A 5,961-nucleotide genomic window follows, 5' to 3' on the forward strand; every position below is an offset into this window, starting at 1 on the left:
TCTACGTTTATTAATAATAGGAAACCGGATATTTTGAGCGGTTTTAACTGTATAGTTAAACTAACGTGAAAAAAAGCGATATAACCGAAAACCGCCATCCCTAAAATGAAGAAGTGCTCCTAGCTCTTATGGTATGCATTTTATAGTCCATGTTTACTAGACTTTTTTGCTTGGAATGAATTTTCCTGTCGTACTACTGAGTAGAGACCATTCAGCCCGGGACACTCAAAATATGTCAATAAAACTTCCCTCTGGCCTACAGTTCACGGTGATTCTTTGAGCGCAGTTATTGTTTTGGATCACAAATACTGTATGCATGAGTGTATTTCTCAGAAGTATCGTTGCCCCAGAAGACTCTTGATGTCAATCTTTCGGTGGACCCGCTGTAATTAGCCCATTAAGCCCATTATCACACCCATGCAGGTAAAGGATAACTGTTATGGAGTGAGCTGCAGACGTTTCTCTCTTCAGGTCCCGGTGGCTGCTACATCCAGAGCTACCACGTAGTGCCCTGCACAATCCGTCATGCTACAAACTTCTCCCGCAGGCAGATTTGCACTCTCGTAGTAGAAAGGTTGTATCTACCACGACCTACAGTTTCCGTAAGAAACACTGTTGTTGCAGAAGCGTACGCGACTACATCGAGAAACTGTAGTAGTTTGTCGTGTGTTTGCGCTATCGTGGTTAGAAATGGCAGGAACTGCTGTAGTGGGTGGTAGTTATTAAACCGATGTTCAGAGGATAACAAGCGGTAGCGGCGGGACTGTTTCAAGCTGGGAATGTTCAATGTATCAGTTTTAACTCACATACGAATACAGCAAGACATCTATCTTTACATACCGAGTCACCATCTCTTCTGCTCACCTAACATAGTAGGCTGTCCAAGATTTCCACTTCTTATTTGCATTTGTGCAGTGGAATGTTGTAACACGGAAGGTCTTAACACACTGGAGAAAGAAATGTGGCACCGCAGTAACTTTTCGCAAAACTGTTAAAATTACCAACAAATTTATATCGAAAATTTTGTGGAACTGACCGAAATAGGACCGAAGAGTGTTAAATTTGCAACACACTTCAAACTTTCACCTCTAGCTCACCCTGTAACAGAAATCATATATAATTTATTATTTAATTTTTAAATGATGGCATACACCTTTGTGTGCTGCAGTCTTTTTTTTTTAAATGTAAAAGTTAGGTTTGTCGAAATGTGGAGTCATGTTCCAAGGTACAACCTGGTCATGTAACTAGGAATAAATATTGCTGTAATCGAGAAAAATCTTGCCAGTACTGTATTTAGTAATCTGCCTGTAGCACTATTACTCTAGTACGCACCTATAATTAGTCTGTTTACATGGCAGACTCTCTATCCATCCTTTTTTTTTTGGTTCGTTGTTGATCCTTGTGTTTGGCTGTTGCGGAGGACATCACATGACATCCGTTAAAGTTCGTTTGTTGATCCTTCCACTGAGTTTTTTATTACAGAGGCCAACCAGCTCTCTGACCGAACACTCTGAGCTAACGTGACGGCGATCTATCTGAGCCATCGAGGGCACAGAGGATAGCGCGACTGCAGGGATTTATTCCTTGCACGCTCCCCGTGAGACCCACCTTCCCAACTTACTGTCCAAACACTACGTTCGTAGTGCCCCTGCCCATTACACTCATTACTCGCGGCGGACAAACTTACCGAGTCAAATGGTTCAAATGGCTCTGAGCACTAGGCGACTTATTTTCTGAGGTCATCAGTCGCCTAGAACTTAGAACTAATTAAACCTAACTAACCTGAGGACATCACACACATCCATGCCCGAGGCAGGATTCCAACCTGCGACCGTAGCGGTCGCTCGGTTCCAAATTGTAGCGCCTAGAACCGCACGGCCACTCCGGCCGGCCCCTTACCCAGTCCCTTAAGAGTTCGGGCAATGCGTGTGCATCCAGCACAGAAGAAGCACAGATGTCCGAAAGAACAGAGACCATCTTCATATGGTAATCCTTGTGTCTGCTTTCCTTCCGCCCGCCATATATATAATGTCCTCATCTTGACATTTTTACGGTAGCAAATAATTGCCAGAAGGAATAGAAGTATGGGAAGTGAACCCTGGATTCTTATACTTGTAGTCTAATACTCACTCACTTAACCATAGAATTGTCGCTCGGACAATGAGGGAAAGGTATGCAAAAATAATATTATTCTTTGAATAAATGAGCATATTCTACCTAGTACTTTGCTGTCAAGTCACATAATGCATGAAAATTGGCCAACCAGTGGAATTGAAATTATTGCCGTTTCAAGTGAGCAGTCACAACAAAATAAAAATTTAGGCTTGAAACAGAGAATCATCCAAACGTAATGTTTTACAGAAATAAAACGGGAACCACTGAGGATACCATGCAAGTGTCGAGACATGCTTGGGTAAAGATACTTAAAAAAAGCGAACTTTTAAAAATCCAAATAACTTCCTACTATTTTATTATTTCCCTTTTCTGTTGTTAAATTATCTGATTATGACTTCTTAAGAAATCGAAACAGCATACGGAATTATCAGTGTGACTCGAGGAAGGAGAATTACGGTAAAAGAATATTGGCAACATACTTATTCTACAAGAACGACTATGAGAAAGGCAATACGCGGAAAGAATAGATCCAACAACTACGACCTCTGAGGTAGTGAAGAACAGCGTACGAGTAATAAGGGGCCAACACTGGAGAGGGCTGGTTTACGTCCATGCTGAGTAGGACACCCCATTACTTGGTTGAGAGGTCAGTGCTAAGCCTTACTCTATTAGGGGTTGGTGCACTAGTGTGGAATAACATTTCTGCAGAGAGGCATTTCATTTAAATCTACATCTACACGACTACTCTGCAAACTGACATTTAAGTGTATGGAAGAGGGGTCATGAAACCAATTTTCAAGCTTTTTCTCTACCGTTCTCCTCTTACACAGAGAGCGGGAGATCTGGTACCTGTTATCTTATTACGATAATCACTTCTCCCTATGTAGGTGGGTGCCAAAAAAATATTTTCGCATTCTGAGGAGAAAATGGTGACTGAAGTTTCGTAAGAAGAAACTGCCGAAACGAAAAAAGCCTTTGTTGTAACAGTTCCAGCCCCAATTCGTGTATAATATCCGTCGCACCCTCTCCCCTACTTCGCGAAAAAAGCCTTTGTTGTAACAGTTCCAGCCCCAATTCGTGTATAATATCCGTCGCACCCTCTCCCCTACTTCGCGACAGTACAAAACTAGCTGCCATTCTTCGAATTTTTCGTTGTTCTCCGTCAATCCTATCTGCTAAGGATCTCATTCGGCACAGCAATACTCTATAAGAGGACTCACAAGCTTAGTGTAACCAGTATCTTTAGCAGTCCTACTGCATTTTCTAAGTGTTCTGCCAAGTAACTGCAGCTTTTGGTTCACCTTCCCCACAACTTTAACGACGGCATCAGGAGAACAGCGAGTGGTTACTGCACGCTGACGTCCAACATAGACGGTGGTCACACCAACGTGACTAGAGTGTATGTATTCCACTTAAACAGAACGACAAAATGATTTGACAATAGTCTAGAAGGCTAAAACTAGTTGTGAACTAACAAAATTATTACAGAAAAAGTGGAAAATAAATCTTCTTCTGACAGTCGTTAATCATTAGATCCTGTAGAGCTATTAAACTGCAGAGCTGCTGATCGCTACGTTTCACCAGCTGTTCCAAATAGCCCCAGACAGTTTCTGTGGGATTAAGATCGGCTGGTTTACCGGGGCAGTCGAGGTGTGATACTCTGTCTGAGCTTTCGTCAAACCAGGCTGTGTGCTTGCAGGCCCGTCAATACGGTTGCTGTCGTCTTGAAAGGCTGGAGTGTCCCCAGCACACTCATCATGAAGACATAGATGAAAGGAGAACACTTGGCCACCGAGCATGCAGATGACAAACTGAATGATTGGGCCCAAGTCATGCTACGAAAACAGTCACAATATATCACAGAAACACGTCTTGGATGAACTACACCCTCCCCACCTTGCAAGTTAACGCCTCGCTGAGCGGTTGGTGCGCACGATGCCTCATATCGTTTGAAAAAGAGGCAAACACGCGATACATCAGACCACACTATACGTCTCCAGTTGGCTGCTGATCGGTATTTGCGCTGCTGGGCTCTCTGAAGACATGCACCTTTATTTGACGCTGTGAGAAATGGCCTTTTGCGATGTACACGACTCCAAACGGTCATTGAGCTCAACTCCCGTTGAAACACTCGCTTGGGAGCTAAACGCGATGGACCTGCCTTCACGGACAGCAGAAATTCCTGTCGAGTTTGAAACCGATTGTAATGTCAAGGAGTGACATTCGTCTCCGATACCTGTCGGATGGTAGTTTTGTATGACCACTGTTATTACGCAGTGTTACATTGGTACGCCATTCCATGGTGACACGATGATCTGTCAGATTTGGTACAGCAACAGTTTGGGCAATTTCATTCATGGTGTGGTTATGGGCATCTCGAAACATGACAGCTCCTTTCTCCCACGACTCCACTTCTACTCATCTTATTCCGATGGTTCCTCACAACCAACTGGCACGTAACACCATTTCACTGGCAAGACAGCAGTTGAGAGTCACATTACCTGGCAAGAGCTCTTCCCAAGCAACAGTGCTCCAAAGCATTTGAATAAGACGAGGGAAGTGCAAAAAGTAACACCTTTGAATTTTTTATGTGAAAACTCTTAGGAACTAAAGTGTGTCCGAACAGGCCTTGAGCGCTCAACGGTACGACCGACTTCTGATTAGATTAGATTAGATTAGTACTTCATGAATACGACGCTTCGTAATGATGTGGAACGTGTCAGATTAGTAAAAGGTTGCTTTCGAAGATATTACATTACACAAAATATTACATCACACTTAATATTTTTAATTTTTTTTGGGTGGGTGGTGAGGAAATTCCCCACGTTCTATATCCACAAATTCATCCTCAGCCCATAAACGACACTGGATGCATATATGCAGAGGCATGTGGTCAGACACGGCTCTCCCGGCCGTTGGCAGGCTTCGTGATGAGAGCTGCTACTTCTCAGTCAAATAGCTCCTCAAGTGGCGTCACAAGGGCTGAGTGCAACCCTCTTGGCAACAGCGCTCGGCAGGCCTGGTCACCCATCCTAGTGCTAGCCAAGCCCAACAGCGCTTAACTTCAGTGATCTGACGGGAACCGGGGTTACCACTGCGGCAAGGCCGTTGACGAAACCTCTTAAGGTTTTGTTACTTAAAACAAATATTATTCACATTATACATCTTTATTCTTCATGTAAACATATTTAGTTTTCAGTATAGTCACCAAGGCGACAAATACATTTCTGCCATCGGCACACTACTTTGTTGATACCGACTCTGTGGAATGTTGACGGATCCACAATCTCAAAGGGCAGTGTTTGTATTTTACAGTGTCTGTACAGATCGATGGAATGTTCCTTCGGACATTCATGCATGTCCGAAAGTACACTGCATCGAACTACATAGACACTGCAAAACAAAGGGACTGTGCTACTGTATTTCACGCCAAAGACAGACAATCTGATGTGCAAGTCTCTCCATGTGCGGGAATCATAAGATTTGTATGAGAGCTGTATGGACGTAGACACTAGGACATGTGGAAGTCGAAACTCGATCAGAGCACGCGCTGTTTCTCATACACCGACGTCCATACGTTACACTCCGTCATGTTACACGCTACAATTCGGAGCCCTCTAACGGCAGTGGGATGAGATATGCAGGGATGAAGAATGAAGATGTAGAATATTAACAAAGTTTGTTTTACTTAAAAGGCTCCAAGTGTTTTCACTTAGAAAATTCAGGGGCATTTCATTTCAGCACGCTCTCGAATTTGTCCAGCGATCTAACTTTTAGTTGCGTTTTTAAATCTGCCATTTCCTCTTGCACAACGAGGCCACGAATTTCTTTATTTGTGTGGGGATT

The 5,961-nt window shown here is 43.4% G+C and overlaps 1 pseudogene; it reads right to left on the reverse strand.

Moving 5' to 3' along the window:
* Positions 1 to 5,113: 5,113 nt before the first annotated feature.
* LOC126268420 (5S ribosomal RNA) lies at positions 5,114 to 5,228 on the reverse strand (annotated as a pseudogene).
* Between the last annotated feature and the right edge of the window lie 733 nt (positions 5,229 to 5,961).

The sequence above is a fragment of the Schistocerca gregaria genome, chromosome 4 (assembly GCF_023897955.1).
Source record: "Schistocerca gregaria isolate iqSchGreg1 chromosome 4, iqSchGreg1.2, whole genome shotgun sequence".
In the NCBI taxonomy this organism is placed as follows: domain Eukaryota; kingdom Metazoa; phylum Arthropoda; class Insecta; order Orthoptera; family Acrididae; genus Schistocerca; species Schistocerca gregaria.